Raw genomic sequence first — 18,740 nt, 5'->3', positions numbered from 1 at the left:
ATTGTACTGTAAGAATACTGTGCCGGCAGTTCACAAAATCACTGCCAGTTATCTGAAACTCATCCTAACCCCAACATTGTTTCTGTCAAATTACCAAACTCAAGCATTCTGGAAAATATTGATGAGAAATTAGCATACATATTCAGCCAGAGCATATGCAGCAGATAAAGCAACTGATTTTTAAATATAAGGATTTATTTCCAGACATCCCTATGAGATCCACTGTAGCTTCACATTTTGTAGATGTTGAAGGTGCCTATAGTGGCAATGTAGTTACAGGAAATGATAGTTGGGAAGCACGTATTACTGCAGTGGAGATACGATTTGAAAGGCTTTCAAAACCTGACTTAACTATTAACCTAGCTAAAAGTGAATTTGGAAATGCTACTGTGACTCACCTTAGTTCTGGTGTAGATCTGGGCTTGGTTAAGGGAAATGGTTAAGGAAATACATTAAACTCCAATTTAGCAACAAAAGTATAATGTTACAGGAGTACAATATTTTGATAACTCATGTTAAAGGTAAAGATAATGTGATTGCTGATTGTCTATCTCGATGTTGACTGTACAATGTAATTTTTCTGGTGTGATATTTTTATGTGTAACACTCCTGTGTAATAATTTGTAAGGTGCTGTATGAAAGTACTGTGTTTGTTGTAAATTTTATACATTCGTATTATTTCTTTTGTAAATAGTTAATTGTTAAAATTTTGTTCATTGCCAATTTTTTTTTTGGAGGGAGGTGTTACGTACCCATGGATATCCTGTGACTGTCACATGATCATGATGTAATTGAGGCTGTGCTGGGCATGTTGTAATGGTCTTGTGCTGGTGGAGTGATGCAATGTTCCGGCCAATGAGAGGTCATGTGATGGTTCTTTTTCAACAGGATATAAAAGGAGAAAGCCTTCCAGTGACGGAGGTCAGTTCATGGTTTAATTCGTCAGTGACTCCGTTCTACATATTTGATTTTATGACGCTGTTTCGTTTTAAAATTGGGGTCTTAATTTCTACTGTAAGAATTGTTGTGCCGGCCGTTCTGAAAATCACTGCCAGTTAAAGTCCAGTCGGAGAGTGAAGATTTATCGAAGTTCGGGAAGCCAAAGAATTGAGGAAAGTTGCTGTTGTCGGCGGTAAAACAGGGTCGACCTTATTTGATCCTCTTTCGGAAGGAATTAGTAACCTGCAATCCATGGTAGCTGCTGCTAAAAGAGCAGAAAGAGGTGAATGCAGGGTTTTGCTAAGGAAAGGTCAGTGCCTTTAAGCTATTTCATTTTCCTGCATCGTAAATCCTTCAGGCAAGGCAGACTTCAGCAAGGATCAGCAGTAACGTCACGACAGAGAATTTATTACTTCAAGGAAAATCTCTCCTAACTGTAAATAATTTTGGATCTTTGCAATACTACTTTAAATGACTGAATTCGCATTTCTCGCTTTAAGAACTGTTTGGGTTGCCGCATAGCAGTCCACTTCCGGTTAAGTTGATCGTCTGTTTACTTTTGGGTTTTGTTTTAGCAGTGTTTAATAAATGGCTTATTTTCTTTTATAAGAAAGCCTGTCTCAGTTCTATATTCATTTTTGCTGGATCGTAACAGGAGAGAGCTGGTAGACTACGGGACGGTCTGGACGGGGATCTGAGGGTCCGAAGTTTGGCGATGCTCAGAGCGGAGCGATGGTAGTAAAAGGAGTGAGTTCTAACGTGACTTTAACTTGACATGTCCCCTGTATTATTTTCATTACTATCGCTATATTCATATTAAGATTAATAAAATTCAATCATTTAATTGCGTATGCTGTACTGTCTGATATTTTGCGTTGTGGCTTTTTATCTGGGGGTATATTACATAGCATCCACGCAAAGGCGATTACCCATTTTGGCGGGGTCGAAGGCTGTTTCCCTAGACGAACATGAGCTGGGCGAGCCTGAGGGTTACATCTGATTTGTGCTTTTGATTACTTTTAGTGGAATGTATTTCTCATCAGAATTTAATGTGCTCGCGCGATGTGTGCAATTGGTCAAACCTGTATTCTTTAATGAAAATATGGCTTGAACTTTAGGCAGATTGTTGTTTATTTTTGTATGTCTGCCATTCCTCTACCTCCTTCTGTCCTGCGTAATTTAATTCGTCATTTCTGTTCTTATATTCCATTTGTAAATTTTCCACAATGATTTCGGACAGGGATAATATGCCAAAAGATTCCGTTAATACGGGTATAGCGAAAGTATTTCATGCCATTGTTTTATATATTTATAATATTCTGTTGTTTTTGTTTTTGATGGTCTACTAGCTCTTTTGCAACGTTATGAAATGCTTAATGTTCTGCACTAATCTAGTCCAGCGTTCATGCTTACATCTTTCTCAATGCGTCTACTATTTGAATTAATTATCTTAGCTTTACTGGTGTGTGACATGTCCCGCAAGCATGATGTAGTGATGTAATTGTCTCATGATAGTGAGTTGATGTAATGTCACATGACGGCATGTTCCCGCTGGTATGAAAGTGAGACAATAATTTGTTGCGTGGTTGTGTTGTTCGGAGTCACATTCGGTGATTACGTAATCGTAGGAGAACGAGAGTGAAGAAATACCAGTTTCGTGCGAACCCAAAGATTTGGTAGGAATCAACGGCGTTCCGCGTGTATCGAAGTGATGACGTGAAGTGTGGCACGCTCTTTTTGTTAACCCCTGCAAGTTCTCTGGTGTGTGTTGACCACCTCCGGCGAAAGGTCAATTACTTTGAGAAATCTTATTCTTCGGGATTCGAAAAAGGCATTTGGCGGCTGGGATCTGCGTCAGTAGTTTCGGCTTTCTACAGGCATCGATCCAAAGCTGGATCGGGAAGTCTCTCCTCTAGACTATTTCATAAATCACTTGGACTTTTTAAACTACCACTTTAAAACTGTGCATGAATAAGCTCGGTTAAGAATTATCTTGCAGTTCGACTGTAAAACTATAGACGCATAACACTATTAACTTCCGTTTAAGTTAGTAATTTGTTTACTTTTCGATTTTTTTGAGTGGGGTTAATAAATAATGTTGTTTATTTATAAAAATCCGACTCAATTTCATATCTATCGCGGCTGGTGGCGTGACAAAAACTGGGGCTCGTGAAGATTTTGAACAAATTTAGAGCTTATTGATTGTTTCATTAACGATCTGCTTGTGAAGGAGGAAATACCATATTCCTTTTGTTTGATTGGTTTGTGAATGAATATCAACAGTAATGGACATTGGGGAGTTTCTGTCACTGCCAACTCCTGAGGTATTAGCAAAAGCGAAAAAGGATGAGGTGCTGGAAATTGATAGGCAGCTGGAGCTTATGGAGATAAAGCCAACTAGGTCAAAGCCCGTGATTCAGAGGAAAATCGCTGAGTACTATGTATGTAAGGGGGACTTTGATAAGAAGGTGTTAGAGAAGTTTCCGTTCAGTAAAGAGGAGATCCAGTTACGACTGGAACAAATGAGGTTAGAGGATAAAGGAAGACGGAGGCAGTTTGACGCACGAAATGCAGATAAACAGAGGGAAGAAGATAAGAAACAGAGGCAGTTTGAGTTACAGATGCAGCAGATGAGGTCCGAGAATCAGGTCTCTGGTTCTAGGAAACCGGTTATTGCTAGATTGAAAGTTAAATTGGTTCCTCCATTTAATGAGACAGAGATAGATAACTACTTGCAGTATTTTGAAAAAGTTGCTCAGAGTTCCAAGTGGCCAAAAGATAGATGGCCAATCCTTATGTAAAAGTGTAATTAAGGGTAAAGGACAACAAGTTTATTCGGCTTTATCCTTTGAACAGGCAGTTAATTATGATGTTGTGAAGCAGGTTATACTTAAGACTTATGAGCTTAGAGCCAAAGATTTAGAAATCTGAAGAAATCTGTGAACCAGCCTTACGTGGAATTTGCCTATGACAAATCTATATGTTTTGAGAGATGGTGCACATCCAAAAATGTGGAAGGTGATTTTGACAACTTGAAAGAGTTGGTTTTGATTGAGAAATTTAAAAGTTGCGTCCCTGGTAATATAAACGCATATTTGGATGAAAAGGATACTGCCACGTTGCAATTGTCTGCTAAATACTCAGAGTCTAGTCTGACATCTACATCATTTATGATTATATTGTAATTTGTCCTCTTTGCCTATTGTCTTGTTTATTAATTATTGTACTGCCCTGTACTGTTTTCTGCACTTTGTGTAGTCCTGTGCAAGTCTGTACTCTAGTGCAGTTTTTATGTTGTTTTACGCAGCCCAGTGTAGCCTTGTGCTGTCTCACATAGTCTAGTCTAGTTTTTGTTGTTGTTGTTGTTTCATGTAGCAGCAGGGCCCTGCAGAAACGTTGCTTCGTTTTTACTGTGTACTGTACTAGCAGCTTATGGTCGAAATTACAATAAACTTGATTTGACTTGACTTGACTTGAATTGAATTAGCAGATGAGTATGGTTTAACCCACAACCGTAAGTAACTTCAATTAAAACTTTCCAACGGAGTAGTATGGGTAGTCGGGGAAACCAGAAATAAGATCAGAAGCTAGTGATAAAAGTAAGGATGAAGGGAAACCAGTGAAGGAAAAACATCTTGGTCCTATTTGTCACCATTGTAGGAAACCTGGCCATGTGATGGCTAACTGTATCCGTTTGAAGAAAAGAGGAAAGAAGGCAGTTCCAGATGCCTGTGCGCAACACTTTCAAAAGACACATAAATGCGCAGGCTTCGGGGCAAACAAAGGAGGCTCTGTCATGATCTGACAGAGTTGGGATGGGATTCGATCCTTTTACGTCAGAGTGATTTGTTCACGTGAAGGAATGGTCTACTCAAGCACCAGTAAAAATTATTCGGGATACTGGGGCTTCTCAGTCACTTATGTTAGATAGTGTTCTAGAGTTTAGTGATGAGACTGACACTAGTGAAGTAAATCTCATAGGAGGTATTGAGGGTAACCTTATGTCTGTACCTCTGCACAAAGTAGCTGTACAGTCAGGGTTAGACTCAGGACCTGTTGACATTGGACTACGACCCACTTTACCAGTGGATGGTGTTTCTTTATTGTTAGGGAATGACATAGCAGGTGGGTAAGTTCCTTCTGCAGTGCAGCTGACAACTAAGTCACTCACTGATAATCCAAAGACGTATTCTAACGCGTATCCCTCCTGTACAGAAACCAGAGCTCTGGCCAAACAGTCTGCCAAAGCAGATGGTTCTGCGCAGCATGGGTCTGATACCCATGACAGCTCAAATACTGATTTAAATTTTGATGATTTATCAGGAAATTACCTTCCTTCCTTCCTAGTTTGACCAAGATCCTAGTAGTAAGTCTGATCATAATGACTTGTCTCTGTCAAGGAAGGAGATTAAAGCGGAGCAGAGTAGAGATCCTGAAATTGCTACCTTGAGAGAGAACCGTCTTCCAGATAGTAACATCGAGAAAGTACCTGTAGGGTATTATTTCATTAATGGAGTGTTAATGAGGATGTGGAGACCACCTGAGGTTCCGGCAAGTGAGGAGTGGGCAGTTGTTCACCGGGTAGTAGTTCCTAAAGTCTATAGGAATGAGACATTAACTTTGGCGCATATACGCCCTTGGGTGGCCATCTTGGTGTGAAGAAGATTTTGAACAAGGTGTATAAACACTTCTATAGGCCTGGTATCAGAAAAGCTGTGCGACGTTCTGCCGAACTTGCCACACTTGTCAAATTGTGGGAAAAAATAATCAAGTCACTCCAGTGGCCCCATTGCTGCAGCAGATCACTGGATGTAGCAGTCGACCGCAACACACTTGCTGATAAAGTTTTGCGTCACCGGGAAGGAGTGTTCGGGGCCATAAATGGATATGAGTAGGAGGGAAATTGGCAGATAGAGCGCTTATTCGCTTACCGAGATGTTTAAAGAATATTTATGTAATTAAAAACATGCACAGCTGCTTATTAAGCGGATAACGTGAATTAGATAAACACTTTTCACCCTCGGGCGGAACTAGGTCTCACACTCAACAAATTTGGGCTGTGAACTTTAGATGATTTTCGATAATGTGCCACTTACCGTCATGAAGTGAATGCGAAAAAGGTAGAATGATAACAGAAAGATATGCTTTGGCTGAAAGCAACAGAGTGCTGTAAGGCACTATGCGGCGTATAGTGATATGATCATTAGGTTGGTGCTAGGGCCAGTTTACATAGAATATGCTAATAGACTGACCAACCAGGTTTAGGGAGCATTTTCTGAATTTACGGAAAGCAGAGATTTTCTTCAACATTGCTTTGAGGGGCGCAGTGATACAAATCGGCTCATGGGGTTTAGAGAGTCGTGGTGGAGGGCGTTGTTTGATTTATCCCATGCTTTCAATACCTTCTTATCTTAATCAATGAAATTTTTTCCTTTCCACTTCCTTTGGTAACCCACGACTAACAACAGAGGAAAAAGTGTATTCTCAGTAAGTCAGTCCGACTATCTGAACTGAGATCAAAGGCGGAACAACGCATCATTTACCGCAAGAAGCAGCATTATTACCTTGCAGAGAGCGGAGTGGGAAATTGCAGAAAACTTCGTGAAACTGCGCATGCCAGCGTTTTTGTAAATTTCGTGGTTTTCAATGGTGGTCACAATTTCCAATTCATTCCACCCTGATCTACACCGAAGCTTCTCCTTCCGCAGCTGATCACGAACGATATCATAATTAAAAGCATTCCACAACGTGACCTACACATCGTTAGAATTCCTAGCTGTGCTCCAAACAAAATGTAGTATTTGAGATCTGCTTACGCATCCAAGTAAAGTCCGCTTCTTTCAACAACTTTGCTTTATGATTTTTACCTGCCGGTCTACATTTGTAGACCTCATGGAAAGCGCATTTCCATAAAGAAAGTACGAAGATTATCAAACTAAGGTTCCCTGCACCACATTTCGCTATTTTTATCCATTTACCTCGTTGCTGAAAGCATAACTTCAGTAGTTTTTACAAAAGGTCTATCTTCAATACGCTAAACATCATCTTTTAATTGATAATTCCTGTTAATTGTCAATTTAAGTCAGCGCTCAAAATAATGTTCCTTTCAGTCTTTACTTATCGTTCTTATTTAATTCTTTACAGCCACTGGCAGCCAACATCGAAAACACGAATGTTATTCACTTTCACTTGGCCGGTGAAGTCCGTTGCAAAACTCTCCGGTCACTCTTTCAGTATAAGTTCAGTTTAACTTTTGACGAGAGGTGATCGTCTTAACATTTCATACTTAATTATATCGCTCCAAAAATATTGCATAGAACTTGTTGAACTTACGCCGGTCTTCGTTTACTTTTCAGAAAAGGCAACACTTTTACAAAGATGTACTGTAGAATCCTTGTTACAAGCAAAGCTGGTGCTGAGATCACTTTACATATATCATGAAACATGTTTGTATCATATGCTTTATTCATATGAAAACACTCGCTACATGTCCTGAATTATTATGACAGGTTTATATATTACACTGGAAAAATGAGTATTGATAGCACACTTATTCGTGGAGACGTTTATACCATCTGATATTCACATTTTTTGGGGATTTAAGTTTGTCCATTTTTGTTCAGCAATAGACACACTAGTGCTATGCACTTGACTGATTGGTGCTCCAAGGAGATATTAAAATGTTTAAGACTTTAGCAATAAGGGCAAATTGACGTTTAATGACATTTTTAATTTCTGCTCTGAAATGGCTTTAAGAGGCGGCATAAATGAATGAGTTTGTGTAAGTACTAAATGATGCTTCTTCTGGATAGCAGCCCTATCCAGGCACCTTTTGCTTTATCATGCCCCGCAAATCTGGCTGAAAATCTCCATAATCTTTCCTTATTGTTATGCCCCACATGTGTGTATTTGAAATTTCTACGTGGCGGGGATCGGGGGTACGTCATACCTTTCTTAATCCATTGTCTGAGGTTTTCGTAAAATGTATGCATCAATCCGGAGTTCTTTCATTTTCAGATACGCTATTAAAATAACACGTTTGTCCAAACGCATTTTTTTCCGTAATACAATTATAAAAAGAGGATGAACTTAGAGTGTGGCTCAATACGTGTAACTGTGACGTTGTGGCTATTACAGCCACTTGGATTTCTCAGGAGCAGGAATGCTTGGTGAACCCTCCGGGCTTTCGATGTTTCAAAATAAGCAGAGAGGGAGGCAAAAGAAATGGGGGCGTGGCATTGTAAATCACGGCTGCAGAAAAGGAAAAAGTCATACAGAAGTGGTCTACGGATCTAGTGTCAGAAATAGGAAAGGGGCAATATCTACCGGCTGCTTTTATAGACTCTACAATGTAACAGAGTTATCAAGGAGAAGATGGAGAAGCAGATTCTGGAACGATTCAATAATATTACGGTTGTTGTGATGGGAGAATTTAAATTTCCTGATATTGACTGGCATCTCCTTATCGCAAGGGGTTTAGATGGAGTGGAGTTTATTAGCTGTGTTCCGGAAGATTTCATGACGCAATATGTAGACAAGCCAACCAAAGGCGAGGCTGTACTTAATCTGGCATTAGGAAATAAATTTGGTCAGGTGACAGAGCTCGGTGAGAGAGCATTTTGAAGGTAATGACCACAGTTCTATCTCCTTCACCATAGCGCTGAAGAAGGATAGGAGCAAACAATTTGGGAAAACATTTAACTGGGACAGGAGGAGATACGAAGCTATTAGGCAGGAACTTGGCATGGAGTTCTGAGTAGGTATGTTCCATTGAGGGAGGGAAACGATGGGAGGATTAAAGAACCATGGTGTACAATGTATCTACAAAATGTAGTTAACAAGGAAAGAAAAGCTTAAAAAAGTTTCAAAAATAGCTACTGTTAGAGCTTTAGAAAATTACAAGTTTGTTTGGAAGGAGCTGTAGACTGGAATTAGGAGAGCCATAATGGGCCATTAGAAGGCTTTGGTGAGCAGGATTAAGGAACATCCGAATACATTCTACAAATATGTGAAGACGAAGAAGATGAGCCGGATAAAATAGGACTAATTAGGTGCGATAGTGGAAACGTGTTCATGGTGTCAGAGGAGGTAGAGGAGACACTTAATAGTGAAAATATAGTAGGTCTGGTTGCAGTGGTGGGCATGTTGTTGGAGAAGATACTAAGAGGCAAGAGTTATGAACATTTGGAGAGACATAATCTGATTTGTTATAGTCAGCATCACTTTGTCAAGGGCAGGTCGTGCGTTACGAGTCTGATTGAATTCTTTGAAGATGTAACAAAACACACATATGAAGGTTGAGCAGTGGAAGTAACGTATATCGATTTCAATAAATCATTTGCTAAGGTTACTCATGCAAGACTCCTTCAGAACGTAAGGAGGAATGGGATCCAAGGACCTTGTTTTGTGTAACCAGAATTGGCTTGCCACAGAAGGCAAAGGGTGATTGTAGATGGTTTGTTTTCTGCATGAAGTTCGACGAACAGTGGTGTTCCGCAGGGATCTGTTCTGGGACCCCTCCTCTTTGTGATTTTTATCAATGACCTCGATGAAGAAGCGTAAGGGTGGGTTAGTATCTTTGCTGAGGACACAAGCATAGGGTACTTTCTACATAGTCAGGAGGGTTGTCAGAGTTTTCAGTGGGAAATTAATAGGGAGCAGAACTGGGCTAAGAAGTGTCAGATGGACTTTAACCCAGGTAAGTGTGAAGTAATTCATTTTGATAGATCCAATTTGAAGACAGAATATACTATAAATGGTAAAACTCTTTTCATTGCGGTAAATCAGAGATCTTGGGTTCCGTGTCGATAGGACACTCAAAGATGCTGCGCAGGTTGACAGTGTTGTTAAAAAGGCGTATGGTGTGTTGGTTTTCATCAACTGTGGGATTGAGTTCAATAGCCGTAAGGTAATTTTACATCGATATGAGACCTTGGTCAGACCCTTCTAAGAGTATTCTGTTCACTCCTGGTCACCTCACTACTGGAAGGATGTGGATACTATAGACAGAGTGCAGCGTAGATTTAGGAGGTCGTTGCCTGAATTGCAAGGCAAACCTTTGAGATAGGTTGAGTGTACTGTACCTTTTCTCCAGGGAGCGAAGGAGGATGAGAAGTGACCTGATAGAGGTATATAAGAGGACGACGGAGAGTGATCGTGTGGACAGCCAGAGGCTTTTTCTTCCCCCTGCATTGCAATGGCTATCACAAGGTGACATCGTTTTAAGGTGCTTGGAAATAGGACCCAAGGGGATGTCGTGTGTAAGTTTGTCACACAGAGAGTGGTAGATGCATAAAATGCACTGCCGGCGGCGCTGGTGGAAGCGGATGCTATAGTGCCTTATAAGAGCCTCCTAGAAAGGTGCACGGAGCTTAGAGAAACAAAGGGCAATGCGGGAGGGAAATTCTAAGCAGTTTTAGAGTAGGTTACATTACATGTTGGCCGAGGACGTGCCACGTGCTGTAAATTCCCATGTTCTATGTTTGTTACAGTCTAACTAAACCTCCTCTGCAAACCACTTCGACCGGCAACGCGACGGCAAGAGCTGTACATTGGTACAGCTTTTAAATCTACTCCTCAACTTTATTTTGTCCAGAACTGCTGAAGTGTCTCTGTCCGAAAATGATACTGTATGTTTGACTATAGTTGCTGCCTGACCTGCTGAGTTCCTACAGCATTTTTGTGTGCCTTAAAAATATAGACGCATGGAAACATAGAAAACCTACGGCACAATACAAGCCCTTCGCCCTACAATGATGTGCTAAGCACATACTTACCTGGGGTTACATATAGCCCTCAATTTTTCAAAGCTCCATGAACCCATCCAGTAATCTCTTAAAAAAACCTATCGCATCTGCCTCCACCACAGTCACCGACAGCCCATTCCACGCACTGACCACTCTCTGTGTAAAAAAAAGTTACCCTGGCATACTTCCAAGCACCTTAAAACTGTGCCCTCTCGTGTTACTTGAGCTAATCGAAAATCACTTCAAACTCCGAATAAAATATAGCCGCTGCCTCGCTTCTTTATTGCTGCATCAATATCTCGCGTTCAGGTTAGGTCCTGAGAGATAATGACACCGAGGAATTTGAAAGTCTTCACCTTCTTTACTTCTGGTTAGGCCATGAGGATTGACTGGTGTTGCCTTGTCTTACCCTTCCAGAAGTCCACATTCATCTTTGTGGTCTTGCTGACGTCGAGTGCAAGGTTGTTCCCGGGGTACTATTCAATTTTCTGGTATATCTCGCAGCTGTTCGCCCTTTAGTCACCATCTGAAATTCAGCCTAAAATGGTTTGTATCATGAGAAAAAAATTGTATGCTGTGTGAGCTATGCTTAGCCACACAGTTATGGGAGTAGAGAGAATTGAGCAATGTGCTAAGCGCACATTCCTGTGGAGGGCCAGCCAGTGTTGCAGTCAATGAGGAATAGATGCCATTTTCAATCTGTACAGATTGTGACCTTTCGGTTATGAAGTCGAAGGTCCAGTTGCAGAGGGAAGTAGATAGGCCTAGATTCTATACACCTTTCATCACCGGGTAGGATTTATCGTGCTAACTGCTGAACAATATTCAACAAAGAGCGTGCTGACATGGATATTTGCATTGCCCAGGTGATTCAAGGCTGTGTCGAGGCAGAGTCATTGAGATTGTGTCTGCTGCAGACCTATTGCGGCGATAGGCAAGATCTAGTAGGGCTGGATTCTTCTTGTGACAATGTTGATTTTAACCATGACCAAACTCTCAAAGCATTTCAACTCCGTATACATGAGCGATGCCGGGCCATTATCGTCGGGGCAGCACGCATCGATCTTCATGAACACTAGTATAATTTGTTGCCCTTTTGGAGCAGGTCAAAACTTTCGACTGTACTAGTGAAGAGATTGAAAAAGTCTTTGTGTCCTCTCGCCAATCGGTTGGTTTCGTTGTTTAGAGCATTTCCAAGTACTCCATCGGCTCTGCTCCGTGGCAACGGTTTACACTCTTGAAAGACAACTTGACATCTGTCTCAGTGACAGAGATCACAGGGTCAGATGACCTGTCGGGACCCTCATAGCGTGGTTGTGTTATTACTTTCAATGGGACCATAAAAGACGTTGAGCTTCCTAGATGTGAAGCGTCACTGCAATTCATGACGTTGGGTTTTGCAATGTAGGAAATAATGGCCAGCAAACGCTGATGTGTATCGGACGTTGCCTGCAACATGTTCCACAGTTGTTTTTTTTTGGCTTTTGAAAGAGCCCTCCACAAGTTATACTTGTTTTCCTTTTACAGGTCTGGAACACCAGATTTAAATGGCACAGGTCTACCCCTCAGAAGACTTCGAAACTTCCAGTTCCTCCACCGCTTTGAGTTTGGGAATGTAAAGTAAGATTTCGTGGGCACACACTGTTCCACACAGGATTTAATTCAGTCGGTGACAACTGTGGCATATTTATCCAGGATAGAAGATGACTCCCTGAACACTGTCCAGTCCAATGATTTTAAAGCAGTCTTGTAATACTCTCTGCTTCACTTCTTCTTAGTGCTCACTACTGGTGCTGCAGTCTTCAGTCTCTGCCTATACTCAGGCGGACAGTGGTTATGTTCCTGTCTTGTCAACGTATCAGCCAATATTCCGCAGTACACATATGTTCTGCCTTTTAATATGTTCCTTCATATTGCAATTCCCAAACTGCATCACACCAAACATTGCTTTAGGAAACTCTATCCAGCATTCCTCCACCCAAATTTCCATCTGTTCTTATTTACCAAATCATGTAAAATCCCACTTGGCTATTGTTCTAGACAGGCCGACCGCAAAAATCAATTGGCAATGCATAAAACATCTATTGACTTACATTGAACAATTATCTTCTAAAGAAGAAAAGTAATCTAAAAGTAACAGCCCGAATAATCCTAAGGTTCAACATTTTCCAAATTGGAATTGAGATCTGTGTAGTAATAGATCTACAAATAATGTAAGAATCATCGGTCTATATTTGAAATAAATGCCGATATTGACAGTAAAATCAATAGGACCAGTCAATTCCCTATTTCACTGGGACTGAGCCTATGCTACGAAGAAGATTCAGTGAGCTCTGTCTTAGCACTCGCCCCTCTGCAACCCCGCTCCCTGCTTCTATTCCGGAGGCAAATCTCACAGTACCCGCGTCCTTATATTTTATATCATTTTGTTTTTCAATGCTTCCGACAGGTTTTATTTCTTGATATTGAATTACTATAGAATGTTAGCATGCTAGTCCCTAATCTCATCAAACCCACACATTTCTCCTTAGTGAATGCTGGACAAAATATCAATAATTTCTTTGTCGTTCTGTGCATCATCCACTTCACTGGCAATGCATACACTTCTAATAAGCATATTATTCATAGGAATTTTCTGTAATATTACTTGCGAAGGTCATTCTTCTGCTCATTTAAGTCTTCCTAATTGCTTTTTAGTTATATTTTCTGCTTTCTTTATGATCGATTAGTTGGCATACTTTATAAATCCCCTCTCGCATTTTAAAACCGATTTCTTCCCCTCAGCGATTTCCAAGTCCATGACACTGCTAAAGGCAACGTAAAAGTTCGACGTCTCTTAGAGTACTTGGGTCGACTGCTACCCAACACTATGCCATTAAACTTTGCCTTTTCAGATGAATTAAGTACACATCTGGCAATATGAAAAAAGTAGATCAACGAAATTTACCCTCGGACTTCCCTCATACCTTACAAAAAACATACAAACAACCAGCTTTAAGCACAGATAGAGACAAAGTCTTTGACGTGATAACGGAACATTCATTACTCAATGTATGCAACTTTTCCTTATCGCTCCCTCAGTTACAAGACAGAGATATACTGACGGAGTGAATATGAATGCCTCTATAAGGAAAGTGACTCTCTGAGGTTGTCTCCAGATATTCTTGACAGTAAGGTGACATTTCGCTCTGCAGTCTAATTTTGTTAGAATTGCAGGTAGGAATCCAATGGGATTTTTACCTGTATGAGTCTGAGCAAGTTTTCGACTTCGTCTGTTGGGTGGCATGAGAATCTTTTACATGTCCGTGGAAAAAATGGCAAGAGGTTGCCAGTACAACATACTGTCGATGGCTTCATGGACCTGCACGGAAAACGAAAGCATTCGCCGGTCAGCTAAGTCACGGTGAAAAAAAATTATTCCTCACTCCTAATTTGATTATTTTTAATCTTATGGATACTTGTACAGGAATGCTGTAGAACATCAGACTCTGGTTTGGAATAGGAGAGAGCTGTCAACGGAAAGTCATGAATGAAACAGAATTCCAATTGCAATTCGGCTGCATAAGTATTACTCCAATGTTCTGCTGTGTCGTAGAATTACAGGCAAAATTTTGATTCGCAAAAAGATAAGGGAAGCACTTACAAGAAGAAATCTGCAGGTGCTGGAAATTGAAGCAACACACACAAAAAGCTGGTGGAAAGCAGCAGGCCAGGCAACGTCTATAGGAAGAAGTACAGTCGACGTTTTGGGCCGAGACCCTTCGGCAGAACAAACTGAAAGAAGATTTAGTAAGAGATTTGAAAGTGGGAGGGGAGGGGGAGATCCGAAATGATAGGGGAAGACAAGAGGGGGAGGGATGAAGCAAAGAGCTCGAAAATTGCTTGGCAAAAAGGATACACACCTGGAGAAGGGAAAGGATTATGGGACGGGAGGCTTCGGGAGCAAGAAAGGGGGAGGGTGGTGCACCAGAAGGAGACGGAAAGCAGGGAAGGAGAGAGTGTGAGAGGAGCAGAGATAGAAAAGAGAGAGAGAAAAGAAAAAGGGGGAAAATAATAAATTAATAAACAAATCAATCAATCATTCGTTCAATCAATCAATCAATCAATAAATAAGGGATGGGTTAAGAAAGGAAGCACTTAACTGCGTTTCTTAAGTGCAATGGTATTGTCTCTGCGAAATTCAGCATGGAAGAATGTTTCTCAATCAGCCAAAATGTTACTAACAATCGTTACTAACAATAGTAATGCAGCAACAGAAAGGAAAGATTCTTTATAATATAGAATGTGAACTAGTATTTATCATGACTTATTTTAATGTTCAGGAGAATGCGTTAAGGATGCTATAAAAATCCAATCTATTTATTAACCAATGTTAACTCTTGCAATAAATAATTTGCTGTATCGAATATACCAATATACCAATCTATTTCCATCAGCAATTCTACGCACTCTTTCTATCATTCTCGCCGATGGTAATCTGCCATTCCTATCCATTCTACCGAAATTCTCGTTATATTTATAAAAAGGAAAATAACATATTGAAGGTCACAGAATATTAATCGATATTTGAAGTATTGCAGCACATTTCATTTCACCTGCATAGCCATTACCAGAACGAAAACAACGAGAAATGGGCCAGTTTTATATCACTGAAATTGTTGAGGGAAATTGTAGCGAAATGATAGTAAGAAACTTTCTGACTAAGCACACAGGAAAATGTATTCTGGTTTCTTGTGTTTCTGACCTATCACAGACAATCAACTTATATTTTAGAACTGGCTCCAAATTCATAAACGAAGAACTTTTGACAAATAACTGCTTAACTTGTCAAATGTGAAAATATGTTTCCATCAGAGCTGCAAAACCCAACAAGATTCGGCATGTTATATTTCTTTACGAATTGCCAACATTTGTAACTTACTTGATTTTCACCTTTTGCCAATGCATTTCACTATTTAGAATGCCTCAAATTTCTGAGTAAACACTGTTTCAAAAGCACACAGCCAGCTTATCCAAGCCTATATGTAAAAATAGTCCTCTGTATTTCATACATGATCCGGCAATAAAGTTGGCTGGATCAAATGGTTTATCCCTCTGATACAAAACTGGATGTGTATAAACTTCCGTAACTGGATGTGTATAAACTGGATGTGTAAAACTGGATGTGTATAAACTGGATGTGTATAAACTGGATGTGTATAAACTGGATGTGTATAAACTGGATGTGTAAAACTGGATGTGTATAAACTTTCGAATTTCCGTACAACTGCAGCGAGTTCGAATTCCTTCTTTTTTCAGTAATTATAAGATCTTTGTTATCGTTAGTTCTGGGGGAAATTATATGTGATCAGAATCCCACCATTCGGAATTGCATCCATTTTTATTTATACTTTTCCGGTTCTCAATTCCTCATGGACCGTCCAGGACTTGAAACATTTCTGAAATATTCTGACCTTTGTTTCTTTTTTTCATCTTTACTTATGTTCCGCAACGCAGAGCATTTACCAAAAATCGTCTTTTATTTTATATATTCTTCGAGCACTCTACCTTGAAGTTGCTTTGCCCTATACCCTCTGGAGTATTAAGTTCACTACATTTAATATTGAACCCACTTCTAACATATCAGATGAGATAGGTTTAATTATGTCATGTAGCATTACACTCATAGCTTAAGTGTCAGGTACAAACGCAATTTTATTTCTCTTGAGCTACAATAATCATTCACAGTATTTCGCTTGTGGATTCTAAGCCTTAGTCTTCGTACTCAAAATTAATTTTAGACTTTCCTAAGTACCGTTGGGACGCAGTAGATTCGAAATATGCTTGATATTGTATTTTTCTCATTTTGGGAATATTGGGGAACGAGTTGTGAGTTGTGTTAAAAATAAAAATAAAGAATGATCGCTCTGCATCCAACATAAACTGGATTTCTCATCAATATTCTATCTTAAAACAAAAGCAAGTGTGAAAATGTTATAGGCTATCGATAATTTGGAGCGGCATACATATAGCAATAACAACAACAACAACAACAATAATAATTAGAATAATTACTATATTTTTTCGGCAAAACAATATCGTATCCAATTGGCATATTTTGTGGATTGATGTGTGTATACACACACACACACACACACACACACACACACACACACACACACACACACACACACACACACACACACACACACATACATCCTGAACAAATGAAAAATGATAGCTTTCAATTCTTATCTGATGATGTTTTGGGAGCGGGGATTGGCGTTGCAGGCAGCATGAATAAAGGTTTAAAAATACTTAAACTCCTAAAGCAGATCCAATCTCTGCCACAAAGGTGAAAACATAATTGTCGTTTGAATTCTTCAATTTATGATCTGGAAGGATATGCAATTAAACAAGTTTAGCAGCCATGCCAGAGTCAATCTGCCAGATATTGCGATCAGCAAAATTGTTGATATCCTTCGATTTTCAATATCTCAATCTTCCTGCCATTAGAAAAGGCTAGCAAATATGATTAAAGATATTACCTATGTACATGCCAGCGAAGCAAAAAATAGTTGCTTATGCACTTTCGAGATATTCAATAACATTTCTCTTTTAGGTATGAAGTGCGTGACGTGAACCAATATATTGAAAAAATGCATAAAATAGATATCATCTCAGGGCAATAGAGTGTTGCAATGAATAGTTACCTTTGAATGGGATAAATATAATTAGTGATGTTTTCGAGAGGTTGTCCTTACTGCCATTTTACAAATATAGACGACCTTAATAATTATTTTATTGTGTAACCTCTAAATTTACAGAGAGTATAACAGGTATTAATGTTATTTAGGGAGAGTAGTGACACAATGTATTTGAATATAAATTGGACACTGAGTTAAAGAAATATGGCAAATGACGTTTCATAATTAATTCCATGATTTGTCATGGAGTCCAGGAAGTTTTATGTTTTATTCCTTGATTTCCAAATCTGTATTATAAATCATATTTACGGACAGATCATTTCTGATGCCCCGAGTTTTCCTTCATGTGAACTTGTCCAAGCATCGTCATTTATTTTTGTAATACATTACATGGCTCTCTTACAAGGACCTCTCCTTATAATAATGATCAGTGAACCACAGTGAGAATCTGGAATTGAAAACAAGTATCTTTATTGTCTAAGCTAACAAGTATATGAATTCATATACTGATATGCTCATATTCTCATATGCATATCCACTATGCTTTTCCGACGCTTCTGAAAAGTCAAAAAATATAAAAGGTAATGCCCGGGCAAAGGATACCACCCTGGTCAGGCGTTCCTGGTAGTCCCAAATCACTCCATACACATGTTCCACGCAGGATCGCTCATCCTTGTGTCTGCTGTGATTGTTTTTCAAAGTTATCGCTGGCTTCGCCTTCGAACACCTGTGCTTTAATATTAATTTCTTGTCAGTTCAAATGTTGCATTTCGATGCCATTGGCTATCATATACCTGACCTTTAACACATAATTATTGGATCTAGTCCAAGCAAGTCTCCATGTGTTCCCCTTTGTTAGCAAGAGACAACTGCAACTTTATGGCTTTTTCTTCTGAATTAGCAAACAAACAAAATCACACAGAACAGGCACAGCCCCCAACATTCACAAACCTGTATGTTAAATCTAAACAAATGACAGCTTAGAAATAGCTTCTTATTTGGAAATTATAGTTAAAGCAGCAGATAACTTGGAGCACTTTTGTATCTATCTTAAAACACTAATTTAGTCAAGCAACTTGAAGGATATGGAGCAACTTCACAACTCCATTCATTTGATATCATGGCATAAACAAAGGCAATTCGTCTGCATGCTTTCACTGCCGTTAATTCATTAGAAATCAGTGATTTATGGACTGTAGATCTTGCTGGTCAACAGCTCTGTCTTTACAAATTAACGCCAACATTACATTCGTTTCTTTCTTTCCTAAACACACTCATTATATTCTCAGCAAAGCTGCCAGCTAACACAAAAGAAACTAATGTATTTCAGGTTTCCATGGTTTCCAGATTGCCATATGTTGTCAGGGTC

General features: G+C 39.6%; 1 long non-coding RNA gene across 2 annotated transcripts; it reads left to right on the top strand.

Moving 5' to 3' along the window:
- Positions 1–220: 220 nt before the first annotated feature.
- Positions 221–14,418, top strand: LOC132393800 (uncharacterized). 2 transcript variants are annotated; one of them, XR_009512085.1, is made up of 4 exons: positions 221–1,375; positions 1,595–1,686; positions 12,213–12,305; positions 14,152–14,418. It is a non-coding gene; the product is annotated as an uncharacterized LOC132393800 (long non-coding RNA). The 2 variants fall into 2 exon arrangements; XR_009512084.1 differs by having other exon boundaries at positions 1,550–1,686.
- The last annotated feature ends 4,322 nt before the right edge of the window (positions 14,419–18,740 follow it).

The sequence above is a fragment of the Hypanus sabinus genome, chromosome 5 (genome assembly GCF_030144855.1).
Source record: "Hypanus sabinus isolate sHypSab1 chromosome 5, sHypSab1.hap1, whole genome shotgun sequence".
In the NCBI taxonomy this organism is placed as follows: Eukaryota; Metazoa; Chordata; class Chondrichthyes; order Myliobatiformes; family Dasyatidae; genus Hypanus; species Hypanus sabinus.
The sequence above is the reverse complement of the archived record's forward strand: the minus strand, read 5'-3'. Positions and strand labels throughout refer to the sequence as shown.